This window comes from Sapajus apella, unplaced genomic scaffold (genome assembly GCF_009761245.1).
Source record: "Sapajus apella isolate SASKATOON/1434 unplaced genomic scaffold, GSC_monkey_1.0 scaffold30, whole genome shotgun sequence".
Classification (NCBI taxonomy): domain Eukaryota; kingdom Metazoa; phylum Chordata; class Mammalia; order Primates; family Cebidae; genus Sapajus; species Sapajus apella.
The window spans coordinates 21146913-21162886 of record NW_022436970.1 but is presented as its reverse complement, the minus strand read 5'-3'; the positions used below and the strand labels follow the sequence as shown (position 1 = coordinate 21162886).

The following is a 15974-nucleotide window of genomic DNA, read 5'->3' as shown; positions in this document are numbered from 1 at the left end:
TTAAAAATAAGAGCATTTAGTCTTTATTACTGGAAGAATCCTAGCTAGAACAATGAAGCTGTGTTTTTTTAATTTGCAGTGAACTTTATACTTCAGGAGAGGTATAAACACCAAAAGCAAACAGACACTTGTTGGTATATAGTTGAAATTCTATGAAAGTGGAATGAAAAGCTCCAGAGACAGGGATTTCCCAATCCCCAACTAAGGAGTCATCCGGAGGCTTGCTGGTGCTAAGAGATGGGGCTGATGACTACATCAGGGATTGGTACAGACAAGTTTAAACGTCTGTTCCCGCCTTGGGAGTTTCATCATTACGAACAGAGCGGAAGGAACTGTAGGGAAGAAAACCATTTGGAGTTATACCGTAATCAACACAGAGGCAATGAAAGCTTAAAGTGGTGTCTGTCCAATAGGGTCACAGGCTGCAGAGAGTTGTTCCTGTTATCTTTTGCTGTCTAAGAAACTACCCCCAAACCTAATCGTTTGAAAACAACAACCATTTGTCATATCTCATAATGGGGCACTTAGCGGCATTTAGCTGGAAGCTAGGATAGTCCAGAGTGCCCCAGGCAGCTTCACACTCATGCCTGGCACTGTGATGAGGAGGGCAGAGGGTGGGCTCCCCTGGTCCCTCTCACGTACTCTCTGACCTCTCCCTCAGGCCTCTCCAACAGCATAGCCAGATTCCTTACATAGCATCTCAGGACTCAAGAGCACCAGGCAGGAGCAGCTCACTCCCAGGCAGCCTGGGCCTGGCCAAGCATCATTCCATCTCCCCTGCTTGTAGAGACACAGGGAGCTAGTGCAGATTCAGGAGGGAACTAGACCTCACTCCCAGATGAGAGGGGCAGCGGAGGACTGGTGGCCATCTTTACCACAGCAGCAGGGGAATGAATGCTAAGAAAAAGTTATTAGAGTTGTGGGAGTAAGAAGTCCAGGGACTAATGAGATACTAATTGCAGGAGAGTGCGAATTAAAATTCATGTTTCAAGGTATTCTTGTAGAAATAGGGTGGGTGGAAGTAGATTCCTGTTTTGAGAAGCAAGATTAGACCATATTTGTGTTCTTAAAAAATTATTGGAAGTCTCAGAGGTGAACATTTGTTCAAGTAGGAGGGGGATTGTGGTTTAAAATATTCTTATGTTGAAGCCATCAAGTGAAATTGTTGCTTACACAATTTTAATACACTGTATATTGTCAGTCCAAAGGTTAGTACAGCTTCCACAGCAGACAGGTTACTGAAAATCCACTGCTTTGAATCAGAAAATAGGTAAATTATGCATCTTATTTTTAATATAAATTTGAAACACATGTAACCAGACGTACTAACAATACATACCATGTAATCGGTTTGATCCTGCAAATCTTAGTGAAACATGATTACTTCTTTACGCAGCTTATGGTAGAACTTCTCAGATAGTAGATGGAAAAATGTTGCTTCTATATTTTTTCGGTTGAAACTAGGTACTTGTTATTTAACTATTAGTATTTTGAGGTATATTAATCCTGTTTGTATAATCACAATATTTAAGAATGCTTTCACTTCTTTGTAGAAGTTTGCTTACAGAAATTATTTCACTCTACTATTGATTGCTTCTATGCAAACACCAACATCCAATAAAAAATGCTATTTTAAGTGCAACAAATATCTCATCCTTATAAATTTTTGAAAAGTCTTTGATTTTCGTGGTGTAACGTTGTGAATTATTTAGCCTTGTCTTGAATCCAGCATTGGAAACAGGAAACTCCAGAATACTGCTAAGGGCACTGAGATGGCCAAATGATTGACAGCTTTCGTTTTTCCCTGAAAGTTGACCGGCAGCAGGGGAAAGCCTTGCATCGGGGAAAAAACCTGATTGGCATGGATATATGGATGAATTTTCTTTTATGTAACCAAAGTGGCAGCTCTCCAAAGCAGTTGAAAGTGAACCTAACAGCATGTTGACTTTTTAAATTATTATGTTTAATTTAACCAAAGTAGACCTTGGTGATTACCTTTACTCCTCAAGTAAAAGATGATAGCCAGAAAAATGCTGTGAGGTGGATGTTGCTATTCCCTTTGTACAGACAGGTAAATGCTCAATTGAAAGTTAAGTAGTTGCTCAAAGTTGTTATTTTGGAATTGCTAGGGCTAGTATTGGAACTTGATAGCATTTGAACTTGACGTGTTTGACTTCATACACTGAAGTCTTTCTTCTACACAGAGTATATTTTTATTAGGTCGGGGGAAGGACTCTAGTTTCATTGCTATAGATGTGTTCCACATTGTATCATAATTGTGTCCTTACAGTGGTGACCTTTTCCTTCTCTCAGATATCCAAACACAAAATGTGTAAAGGAAAAGTGGCTTATTAGTTATGTACGTATTGTTCAGTTTTGAGAGATTCAGAGAAACAAGACGTGATGCAAAAATAAGTTGACTTTTGTTGCTTTCTCCTTTCCTGATCCTGAAAATGGGAACTCAGTAATACAAAGGCTGAAACTGCTTTCTTTTTATGGGGAAGCTCTGACTTCACCAGCTTCTTGGTTTGCAGAATCAGTCATGGTATGGAAAATGGAGTCTATATAGCCCATCTGAGAAATAGACAGGGCAAGAAGTAGACCTGGAGCTCCCATGGGAGAAAGGCATCTGTTCATGGCATTTTAATGTTGTAACATTAAATGTGAGGTTCTGATTTCATGGTTGGACTATAAGTAGTCCTGGAAATAATGTCATAATGAGCAGTCAATGAACATTTATTGAATTGACCTGAAAAGAAAACATTACAAATAAATCAAACTTGGGTGGTCTTACTGGCTTCTGCTCAATTCATTAGATAACATAGACAATTCTTTCCCAATTACTAGTTACTTTAACAAGTACATGATGAAATAAAACTTTAAAGTAGCACTTTCAAGTCAGCAAAATCATGCCACTCCTGTTAGCTATATGAAGGAACTTGTGGAAGACTAATGATCCCACTGAAATTAACCAGAAAATGCAGAAAAATACAAATAAAACAAGCTAATTGGAAACTCCACATCCTGGTCAGCATTTTTATTTTCAGTTGTTTGCATTTTACCCGTTCTAATATTTGTTTAGTGATATGTTGTTTCTTTACTTGCAATTCCCTAATAACATAATTCTGAGTATCATTTATATGCTTATTTGTCATTTGTACGCCTTCATAGGTGAGATGTCTGTACAGGTCTTTTGTTCCATGTTTTTATTGGTTTTTTTTTTAATTATTATTGTTAAGTTTGAAGTGTTCTTTGCATATTTTGAACGCAAATCCTTTAACAGATACGTGTTTTGCAATTATTTTCTCCTAATCTGTGGCTTGTATTTACATTTTTCTTAACAGTGCATTTTGCAGTGCTAAAGTTTTCAATTTTAGTAAGTACAAACTGACATTTTTCATGGATTATGCTTTAGAGTTGTATCTAAATATTCATCATCAAACCGAAAGACACCTGTATTTTCTCCTGTTATCTTCTAGAAGTTTTATAGCTTTATGTTTTACATCTAAATCTATAATTTTGAGTTAATATTTGTGAAAGGTATAAGGCTGTGCCTAGAATTTTTTTTCATATGGATGTCCAGTTGGCCTAACACCATTTGGTGAAGAGGCTATTCTTTCTCCATTGTTTTTTTTCCCCCTTGGCCAAAGACTTGTTTACTATATTTATATGGGTCTGCTTCTGGGACTCCTTATTCTGTTTCATTGATATACTTGTATATTCTTTCACCAGTGCCACGCTGTTTCGGTTACTATAGTTTTATAGTAATTTTTGAAATTGGGTAGCGTTAGTTTGCTAACTTCTTTTTTCTTCAGTGTTGTGTTGACTATTCTTTCTTTTGCTTCTCCGTATAGTCTTTAGATTCAGTTTGTTGATATTCACGAAATAGCCTGATGAGATTTTGGTTGAGATTTCACTGCATCTACATATCTCATCAGGAAGAACTGACGTCTTAACAGTATTGAGTCTTTCTATACATGAACATGGAATAGCTCCTCTTTATTTAGATCTGCCTTGATTTTTCATCAAGCTTTGTAGTTATCCTTGTGTAGATTCTATACATATTATGCTATATTTATACCTAAATATTTTATTTTTTGGTGCTAACATCAATTGTATTGCATTTTAAATGTTAAACTTCAGTTGTTCATTGCTGATGTCTAGGAACACAACTGACTTTTATGTATTTACCTGTATTCTGCAATGTTTCTATAATTGCTTATTGGTTCTGGGGTTGGTTTGTTTTTTAAGGATTTTCTACATTAAAAAAAATACATCATCTGTTAGCACAGACAGTTTTATTTCATGCTTGCCAATCTGTATGTCTTTTATTTCCTTTTACCTTATTGCAGTAACTACTACTATCATTTTGATGATAAACATAAGTGGTGAGATGAGACCCTTGCCTGATTTCTGCTCTTAGGGGAAAGCATCTAGTTTCTCTTCATTAAGAATGATGTTATCTATAGGTTTTTGTAGATGTCCTTTGTCAAGTTAAAGAAGTTCCACTGGATTCTTAATTTGCTGAGAGCTTTTGTCATATAAAGATGTTGAATTTTTTCAAGTGTTTTTTTATGTATGCATTGATATGATTATGTAATTTTTCTTTCTTAGCCTGCTGATGTCAAGGGTTACATTAACTGATTTCTCAATTGTTGAACTAGACTTGCACAGCTGGAATAAATTCCTCTTAGTCATGGTATGTAATTCTTTTTACATATGGTTAAATTTGATTTGTTAATATTTTATTCAGAATTTTTGTATTTGTGTTCATCAGCAATGTTGGTCTGTAGTTTTTCTTTCTTATAATGTCTTTATTTGATTTTTGCATTAAGGCAATGCTGTCTTCGTAGAATGCATTAGGAAGTGCACTGTTTCTATTTTCTGGAAGGAATTACAAAAATTGGAATCATCTTTAAAAGAAAATATTCAGTGGAATTCACCAAAAAAAAAAAATAAATAAATAATCTGGACCTGCTGCTTTCTTTTTCAGAAAGTTATTGATTTAATTTCTTTAATACTTATAGGCCTATTTAGATCATCTATTTCTCCTTGTGTGAGTTTTGATAGCTTGTGTGTTTCAATGAACTGATTCATTTCACCTTCGTTACTGTATTCATAGGTACAGAGTTGTTAGTAATGTTCTTTACTTTCTTTATGTTCATGGAATCAGTAGTGATGAACACTCTCATTTCTGATATTAGTAATTTGCATTTTCTCTGTTTTTCTTGGTTACTTTGACTTGGGGCCTAACAATTTTATTAATTCTCTGGAAATCACCTTGAATGATTACTAACTTTCTCTTGATTTTTATTTCAATGATTTCTGTTCAGAAGCTTTATTATGTATACCCATCAACTTTGGGTTTTGTTTGGTCTTCTTTTTCTAGATTTTCCTTCTTTTAAAAAATGTATTTATTATTGATACATAATAATTGTCCACATTTATGAAATGCATGTGATATTTTGATACATGCAGCATACAATGTGTAATGATCAAATCAGTGTATTTAGAATGTCTGTCACCTCAAATGCTGATTATTTCTTTTTGTTGGGAACATTTCAAATCTTCTTTCCTGGTTATTTTGAAATATATAACAAATTATTATGAACTTCGGTCCCTTTATTGTACTATCAAACATTAGAATTTATTCCTTCAATTTAACTGTGGGTTTGTACCCATGAATCAACCTCTCTTCAGCCCTCCCTTCCCAGCCTCTGATAACTCTCATTCTGCTCTGCCTTCATGGTGAGAACTTAGATGATTAAATGCATTTTTCTAATACAGACATTTAAAGCTATGCACTTCCCTCTAAAAAATACTTTAGCTTCATCCCACAAATTCTGATCTATTTTTCTCCTTAGTGCTTAGTTTGAAAGATTTTTAAACTTACTGTAGATTTTTTTCTTTGTTCCAATGGTTAATTAGAAGTATTTTATTTTTTTTATAATTTTTGAATTTTCTAGATTTCTCATTGTTATTAAACTATGGCTTGACTTTGTTAAAGTCAGAAATTATATTTTGTAAGAGTTAAATATTTTGAACCTTACTAAGCTTATTTCTTGGTTCAGCATGCATCTGTGTACCTGCACTTGCAAAGAACATTTATTCTGAGTTGTTTGCAGGGGATTTTCATATGTCTGTTAGGTCAAGTTGATTGATAGTCATGTTTAGATTTGTAAATATCCTTTTAAGTTATTTTATATTGATCTTTCAACTGCATAGAGAGAGAGATAATTGTGGATATTTCAATGTTTTCTTTAGCTCTGCCTCATTAATTTTGATTTTGTTATTATATATATTGTCACATATCTGCAAACTATGTCTGATGAAGGACTAGAATATATGCAGAACAGTAAAAAAAAAGCTTGTCAATCATAAAAACAAAAATAATCCAATTGGAAATGGACAAAAGTCATGAAGAGGCATTTCAAGTTCTAGGATATACAGATGCAGAAACACACATGAGAAGATGTTTAGTATCATCAGTTATCAGGAAGACGTACGTTAAAACCACAATGAGATATTAGGGCAAACTCAACAAAATGGCTAAAATAAAAAAATGACAACACCAGGTGAGGATGCAGAGAAACAGAGTCACTGACATTTCTGGTGGGAATGGAAAATGTTACAGTCACTCTGAAATATAGTTTGGCAGTTTCTTGTAAAATCGAACATGCAATTACCTACGATCTAGCACTTGTACTCTCTGGCATCTATCCCACAGAAATTAAAGCTTATGTTAACATAAAAATCTGTATAGGAATGTCTATAGTAGCTTTATTTGTGATAGTCAAAAACCGGAATTGACTCTGATGCTCTTCAGCAGTGAATGACTAGACAAACTGTTGTACATAAAATACTACTCTGCAATAAGGGGAATCAATTGTTAATATGGCTAGTCCCTTGCCAGATATAGTTTTCAAATGTGTTATTTCGTGTGTGTGTGTGTGTGTGTGTGTGTGTGTGTGTGTGTGTGTGTATAACTTGAATGAACCTTTAGGGATTTATGTTGAGTGAAAAAAGTCAATTCCTAACAGTAACATATTCTATGATCCCATTTATAAAACATTTTTGTAATGTCACCATTTTATAAGTGGAGGACATGTTGGGGAAGTGGTAGTTGGAAGACATTAGGTGGGTGGAGTCACAAAAGAGCAAGATGGAGGTCCTTGAGGTCCTTGTGATTTGGACCTGATCAGTCGTTACAGAGATGGTGCATGGATGACCTACACAGAACTGCATACAAGTGAAACTGTCACATTGTCAGTATCCTAATTATGACATTATGCTATGACTTTGCAAAATATTACCATTGGGAAGACTGGGTAAAGTAGACAAAGAATGTCTTTGTAATATTTCTTAGACCTGCATGTGAATTTACAAATATTTCAACAATATTTCAATTATAAAAAGGGCTGGTCAGATATTATTAAATGTTAAAACAATTATTTTAAATATGATTAAAATATATTATCTCCACCATTATTTTTATTGAATTAGTATCTATTTTTTCAAAAATAAAGAAAAAGAGAAATAAGATTTATAAATCAGCTAAAGTTAACAAAGAAGAGAAAATAATGAAAATGCCTAACTCATTTTCCTAAGATGAATAAAAATATTGTTTTATTATTTTAGACAAACATGGGATGTTTGTCTATGATTGACTCCTGTAATTAGTCAAATATTGGTTTAAATGTGTTCTTTAAAAACTTGAATATAAGCACTTGTAAATTAGTCTACCAGTAACAGATGTCTACTTCCCAAATCAATGCAGAATGTTATAGCCACCAGGTCTCTACAGAAAAATAAAGCTAAAATCCAAAAAGAACCTGAGCATTAGATTGAAAACTAGAAGGAATTATAAAATGCAAATTCATAAAACATGAGGATCAGAGTCAGATCAAATCTGAGAGTAGTTACGTTATGTGTTGAATGGTGCCCCTACACATGTTGAAATCCTAACCACAGGTAGAATGTGACCATATTTGGAAATAGGATCATTTCAGATGGTGTTAGTTAAAGCAAAGTCAAATTGTAGTAGGATGGCTCCCTAATCCAACATGACTGATGCATTTCTGTAAAAGGGCAATTGAGACACAGAGCACACTGCAGGGAGAAGACACATGAAAGTAAAGGCAAGGACTGGGATGATCTTCCCACCAACCAAGAGACAGGCAAGAGTGCTGGCAACCACCAGAAGCCGAGTGAGAGGTGTGGGGCAGATTCTCCCTTACAGCCCTGGGGAGGAACCCTCCTGTTGACAGCCTAAACTCAGACTCCCGGCCTCCAGAACTCTGAGTGAATCAGTTTCTGTTGTTTAAGACACTCAGTTTGTGGTGCTTTGCTATGGCAACCCAGGAAATGAGTAGATATGTAAATATTTTATGTGAAAAAATAAAGTAAAAATAAATGTGAAAAAGTAAAGCAAAATAAAATCCTATACTATACCATTTTCAATGAGCACATCAAAATAAAATAATTCAGAAATATTTTTAAAAGGTATCTGGAAATACAGGAGACAAAGTAGATACCAACCAAGTGACAAAACAACAATGAACAAAAACAAATACCCAGGAATTGTAATATTGGTATCTAAAGCCAAAAGCATTAGGTATGAATAAGAATATCCAGTTGTATTCTTTATTTCACCAAAAAGTGAAATGTATAAGAAGGCATAGTAGTTATGAACATTTATACAAGTAATATTGCATAAATGTATACAGCAAAGACAAATGAGTAGGTACACAATTCTTTTTTTTTTTTTTTTTTTTTTTTTGGGGGTTTTTTTTTTTTTCTCAGTCTTGAGTGGAATGGCACAATCTTGGCTCACTGCAACCTCCACCTCCTAGGCACAAGTCATTCTCCTGCCTCAGCCCCCCCAATAGCTGGGATTACAGGCACCCACCACTATGCCCAGCTAACGTTTGTATTTTTGGTAGAAATGGAGTTTCACCATTAGGACAGCTGGGAACGAGCCGGCCTAGGTAGCCCGTCATGGGAGGCAAATAGAGGAGGAAAAGCAGGTGAGAGAAGGGAACCTGCTGAGGAGGAGGGAAAACGTTCAGCATAGTCTCATGTTCTCATGGGAGCCTAGAGGAGAAAGAAAAAGGAAGAGAAGGAAGGAAAGTCCAGAAAGCTAAAGGTAGAATGAGGGGCAGCATCGAGACCCTTGATTGGCCTGGCAAGAGCACTTCCGGGGGCAGAAAGGACAGAATTCCTCCTAGAATCCACTTCCAGGGGGCCGAGAGGACGGAATTCCTCTCAGAATCCGCTGAAGAGTAAAGGGAAGTTTGGGGGTTGAGTATTGAGGAATTTTTATTTTTCTATATCTCTCCAGGGGATTTAGATGCAAAATGTAGAGGTAAATGGTGATTGTTAAAGTAATTGAAAGCACTTGGAAATAAATAATATTCTGAATGTACTCTGGATCAAGCAGGCAGTTGAAAAGATGGTCGTTGGAGTGTTTGAAATACGACCATGATAATGACATGGGAGAGACATTTTCAAAAGCTGCTCACATAGTTTTCGGAGTGAAGTACCTGTTTTATTTTCTTTTTATTATTTTACTTTAGAGAAAGAAAAGGATCAATATACCAGCACCAAGATTTTGTTTCAAGCTTTTAGGAAACAAAACAAAACAAAACAAAAACAAAAACCTAAAACAAATAACATAGAAAAAGAGACAGAGAGGGAAAAACTCAATAAACTGAAAAATAGTAAGACGGCAGAAATGATAAATTCGAGAACCGGTCTTTGGGAATAACTTGGGAGGAATGGAAAAAGCTCAAGTTTTATGAATGCAGTGATGATAAAATTATGAAAAAATGACTAAAAAATGAATTAGATATGTGGGAGACTTTTACATGTTACAGGAAGGCACTATGAAAAACTACGAACGAATTATAGTCTTATTAGATAGGAAACTTTTTTCAAAAATCGAAATTTACACAACTGACTGCAGAAGGAGAGAAGAAAAAACAGATTTGTTAATAACCAAAGAAGAAATAGGAAAAATTCACAAGTGATAAAGGTTGCAGACTCAGATGGCTTCAAGATTTAAGAAATTGATAAATGTCAGAAACCTCAATTTTTTTTTTCAGAATGTGGAATGAGATATAGATGATCTATTTCTAAGTTTAAAAATGTTAAATAAGTTGGAATAAAAAATCCTTCCTTGATGTTATCTAGGACATCTAAACTCATTATACACATGCAATAATAATGGCTGATGGCTTTACCTTACCGAGCACTTGCTCTGAGGGGCAGAGGAACCATGCTGGGTTTTGTGGGCATCAGCTCCTTTAACCATCACAGATAGTGTCTAAGGTAATATATTTAATTCAACTTTATAGGCCAGGAAACTGTTCCTTTTTGATGGTTGTTGATAAAATGGGGCCAACTCCTTCTTTTTCCTTTTGTACCTCACGTTTGGCAAGGCCATCATGAAGTCTATGTATCCCATGCTTTGATACTGGTGGGAAGTTCAAACTATGCAAACCACTCAGCACTCAGGAGCCCTTTCCAGAAACCCAGCCCCTACCATTATAAAAGCTACAGTTACTCACCACTTCCTTCACCTTTCTGGACAAGTGTCGGGGGCTGCCCTGCTGTGAGTCCCATTGTGTAAGTGATACACATTGCCATACATGCTTGGTGCATGTGTGGTATCTCCAGTCTCCATCTCTGTTATGGGTTGAATTTGTGTGTCTGAAAAAAATATGTGGTAATCCAAACTCCTAGACCTGTGAAGGTGACCTTATGTGGAAAGAGGTTCTTTACAGGTAATCAGGATAAGAAGATGTCATTAGGTGGGCCCTAAACCAACAGGCATTTTATCATCATAGGAGGAGGGCAAATGGGACCTAATTAAACTAAGAGTTTCTGCATAGCAAAAGAAACTATCAACACAGTAAACACAATCTACAGAATGCAAGAAAATATTCTCAAACTATGCATCCAATAAGGGTCAAATATCCAGCATCTACAAGGAACTTAATTCAACAAGCAAAACCTAAATAAACTCATTAAAAAGTGGGCAAAAGACATGAACAGACACTTCTCAAAAGAAGACATACAAGCAGCCAACAAACAAATGAAAAAATACTCAACATCACTAATCATCAGAGAAAGGCAAATCAAAACCACAGTGAGATACCATTTTATAGCAGTCACAACTGCTGTTACGAAAAAGCCAAAAACAATAGACTCTGGTGAGGCTGAGAAGAAAAGGGAACGTTTATACACTATTGTTGAAACTGCAAATTAGTTCAGCCATTGTGGAAAGCAGTTTGGAGATTTCTCAAAGAACTTAAAACAGAGCTGCGATTTGATCCAGCAATCCCACTACTGGATATGTATCAAAAAAATAAAAAATAAATAAATCGTTCTACTAAACAGACATGTGCAATGTTCATTGCTTCAGTATTTAGAAAACAGAATCTTCACAAATTGGACTCCAGATACATTTGCAAAGCAAAATAAATAAATAAGTAAAATTAATAAATAACCAAGAGGAAATATAGGTTAATATATAAAGTATGACAATAAATACAGAAACAGATATATTTGACTACCTAAAAATGTAAAAAGAGATGTACACACAAAATAAATCAAAACTCAATCAAACAAGTTGATATATTTAATAGTAGCAAAGGAGAAATATTTATACTATGTAAAGAAATAATGCAAGCAATTAGAAAAACCATCATAAACATAGTTGATAAATGGAGGAGGCACATGAAAATTTTTCACAACCTACTAACAAACACACAGGGAAAGTTCAATTATAATAATAGTCTAATGCAATTTTTTAAATATTTCCAGAAAATGATAACACACTGCTGGTGAACATGTGGTTAAGCAGTGTTAAAGATTGCTGGGCTGTTTCAATTATGTTGGACAACAATTTAGAGGCATACATCAATATCCTTTGACCTTGCATCTTTCCACCTAGTTTTATTAGGTTAAAATTTGACCTAATTTTGATTTTGAAATAAATCCTAAGAAGTTACCCAAAAATATGGGGACAATTTTATGTATAATAATGCTCATAATGGTAAAACAACATTGAAAATTATTTAGTGGCCACAAGCATTAGAGAACGGGAAATGAATGAACACAGAACAGAATATTGTGTGGCCACTCTCCATGATGTTTACAAGGCATCTTCTGTAATAGGAGAAAATTCCATCACCAAAGTCTAACTATCTGCTGCAGGGACATTGTGATTTGCTTTCTTCCCTTTCTATTTCTCCCCATCTGTTTTCCACTTTTTCTGACATGATCCTGGGTGACTTCTAGAACAAGAACATGCATAGTTTTGAGGAGAAAGAAACCCAGCACCGAGCGTGTGCTTGTGTAGATTAGTGTGTGTTTGAGGTCAGGCAGGTATGGCATTGGGAAGACCATCCCGCCCTAAGACATGCATATCCCAGTGGCAGCGACAGAGCCCAGGAGCGAGCTGTCAGGAATGTCGCTTCTCAGGGAGTTTACTGGAACTAAATGTTTGAGATCATTTCTTCTAATTACAGCAATGAAGGCATCGTTCTGAGACCTACACTGGAATACCACGCCGAGTCCTTGCTCATCGCCACGAGTGCTTTGAGTTTCACTGTGATGTGTGTGCAGTGTATATGGGCCTGCTGAGGCTGATACAGCAGTCATTCTTTCCAAAAAAACTTTGATCTGCTGAAAGGTGACTACAAAGCTGATAGCCAAGGTACTGACGCAGGGAGACTTTCACAACATGGCGTGTGAGAAGGGGTGGGTCCCAGGGGCAGCTTTGCTGAGTGTGTAACAGCTAATTGGGCCTGCCAGGGCCAGCAATTAGCTTGGAGGTATTCAGAACTTCTGACAGGGCCACCTTTATCTGTAAACCAGTTCTTCATTGAACAATAATGTGCACCCAGTCGGGGAGACATCCCTGCAGCACAAAGCAGGCCGCCCGCGTCAGGGGAGAAGGAGCTTTTCCCCGGGCTGTGGAATTCGGATGGCCTCTCCCCAGCGGAGCCCAGTGATTTCCTGGTTCCTTAAGGGCGACACTTGGCAGGTTCGTCATGAGAGGAACATCATTTCCCTTAGTCTCAATGACTGAGTTGTTTCTTTAACTAAATATCACTTCTTGGAAAACTGAGGGTGATAATTTTCTTTTCAAACAGTGAAGAGAATTTTAGAAACTTCACTTCGAAAATGATCTACCAGGGTTGTTTTAATAAGAGCAAAGTTTGGAAAATAAAACTTAGAAACGTTGTCTCTGGGCTGTCTAACAATTTTCCTTGTGCTTTTGTTAGTTGGGAAGGGAATGTGTTCGTCTTTGTGTCTGATCCTTAAATTCTTTTTCTTCCTTTTTGTTTGGACTTAAATTTCGAGAGAGAAATCCATGGTCCTTTCCCCAAGAATCCTTTCTCTCCTCCCTAAGAAAACAGCACTTCTACAGTGTTCCCTTCTTCAAGCTTCATGGCCGAGTTGTGGGTTTTTGTGATTTATTTTTATTTTGTTTTCCTTAGTGGGGGCCGAGGATCGGCTCACCCAAAGTAGACTTGTCTACTGCCAGAAGGCGTTACCTGGTGTTGGAGGCATGGCCGCATGTGGGCTCTTCACATCTGACCTTGGAATTCAGCTGGAGGGTCAAGCCCCACATGGCTCCCCAGCCACCACTGCCCTGTGGCTCTTTTTAGCTGTATTTAAAGAAAAACTTTTTAGAGACAAAATTTCTCTGTGTCACCCAGGCTGGAATGGCATGATTGTAGCTCACTGCAGCCTTGATCTCCTGGGCTCAAGCAATCCCCCTGTAGCCTCCCAGGTAGCTAAGAGGACAGTTGCATGCCACCACACCTGGCGAATTTTTTGGTTTTTCATAGACATGTGTTCTCGCTATGTTGCCTAGGCTGGTCTCAAATTCCTGGGCTCAAGCCATCCTCCACCTTGGCCTCCCGCAGTGCTGGGCTTATAGGGATGAGCCACCGCACCTGGCCTGCTCAGTGACTCTTATGTCAGCCTCACCCCCTCCTTCCCTGAGAGGTACATCAAGAAGGGAGAGGTTCTTGACAGTCTGCGGATGACAGCTCTATAATTTCAGCATTATTTTTAATACAATGTAAGTGCCATACACACACACACACACACACACACACACACACACACACACACACACACATATGTGGCTTCACTTTACGTCTGCTTTTTCAGATAATTGATTTGTATGTACTTGTCTCTGCTAGATTTCAGTAATTTGCCTTTCTTTTTTTTTAATTTTTTTTCTGTTGTCCCCTCCCAGTTGTTCTAAATCTTCCATGGAAAAAAAATATGAAGCACTCCCACTATGCTTTCCCTGCAAGGAAGCCTGTCATGCAAAGGAAGGTCAGACAGATGAGATTCCGGCTGGCCGCACTAGCTAAGCTATTCAGCACGGCAAGTGTACGGGAACTAGGCTGCTTTGAGCTGACTTTGCCAAGACAATGATGCTGAGGTGAGCACCGATGAGACACTGATGGTTCTCAGGGATCTCCTTCAAGAACATAAAAGGGGGCTGATTGATGAGGTCTGTGCATCTGTTCTGTCTCACAACAGCTCCTGTCCCAGGCGTGTCAATACCCCGGAGCAAGGGCTTTGGAAGTAGGGAGCAGGTTTAACGGGTGAATTTACTTGCAAGAAAGAAATTCTTCTCCTTGCATTGGTCACCATTTTTTTCACCAACAAACTAGCATTTCCTAACCTACTAAAAGTTTACAGTTCTTTTCTTCTTCTTTTTTTGGCGAGCACATTTCTGCACTGTTGAGCTGACAGCTGAAATCTGTCCTCCTCCTGTGTGTGATGTCAGCCATGGGCCAGCCCGACAGTCATGGAGAGGAGAGGGGGGGCAGTTAGGGGAAAAGGAAGCCTGGTCCGATTGTGACAAGACCGGCCGAAACTGTGTGTCATTGTCACAAACTCCATGGCCTGGCAGCTCTCCGCAGAGGGAGCTTTGTCTCTCATGACATATCTAAAAGCTCACAGGAAGCCAGCCCGCACCTGTAGCTCTCCTGGCTGACATATGACGAGGCAGCCTCCAGAGAGAGCGAAGAGAATGGGCAAGAGCTGAGGCTCCACCAATAGCAGGAAACGGGCTGTGCTGTGGACAGCCGGCTCCACCAAGAGTTAGTTCTAAAATCTGAGTTCGATGACGATGTGCCGTCAGGTACACAATGACAGACGAACAACCATCTCCCGTCTCACGGCTGCTCCCTTGTTTACTGTGCTTTCACACTCCAGGAAAGAGCCCATAAAGGCACCTGTGTGGTGTCTCATAAGAGTCGGGGCTGCCAAGCAGTTCCCATGTCTTTTCCAACAGGTGTGGAAGGTGAAAGGAAGGAGCAGGAAGGAAAAGATGAGGCAGGCAGAGAAAGAGCCGTGTGAAACACCTGGAGTGCAGAAGCGTTCATCCGAAAGGCTGCGATGACCGTGATGAGTCAATTGTTTCATTCCCACAATTATAAAACACTAGACAGTTCTTGTGTTTACAGGAGAACAACAACTGTTTCTCTGTTTCCATTCATTTTCTATTTTAAAAATAAAAACTTTATATAAGCATAGGATACTTAAAAAACAAGATATATTTTAGCTTATGTTTATTTATGGACATGCTTAAAAGCATAGCATTTTTTAATCGGATAAACAGGTAAAAATAACTGGAGGGGAAGTTTCATACTTGACAGAGATGCTGTTGAAATATTAAATGTGGGCCGGGCGCGGTGGCTCAAGCCTGTAATCCCAGCACTGTGGGAGGCCGAGGCGGGTGGATCACGAGGTCAAGAGATCGAGACCATCCTGGTTAACATGGTGAAACTCCGTCTCTACTAAAAATACAAAAAAATTAGCTGGGCATGGTGGTGTGTGCCTGTAATCCCAGCTACTCAGGAGGCTGAGGCAGGAGAATTGCCTGAACCCGGGAGGTGGAGGTTGTGGTGAGCTGAGATCGCGCCATTGCACTCCAG

At 37.9% G+C, this 15974-nt stretch overlaps 1 long non-coding RNA gene across 1 annotated transcript; it reads left to right on the top strand.

Annotated features, from left to right (window-relative positions):
• The first annotated feature begins 419 nt into the window (after positions 1-419).
• On the top strand, positions 420-11352 carry LOC116561680. The gene is made up of 3 exons (XR_004273555.1): positions 420-431; positions 6352-6355; positions 11233-11352. It is a non-coding gene; the product is annotated as an uncharacterized LOC116561680 (long non-coding RNA).
• The last annotated feature ends 4622 nt before the right edge of the window (positions 11353-15974 follow it).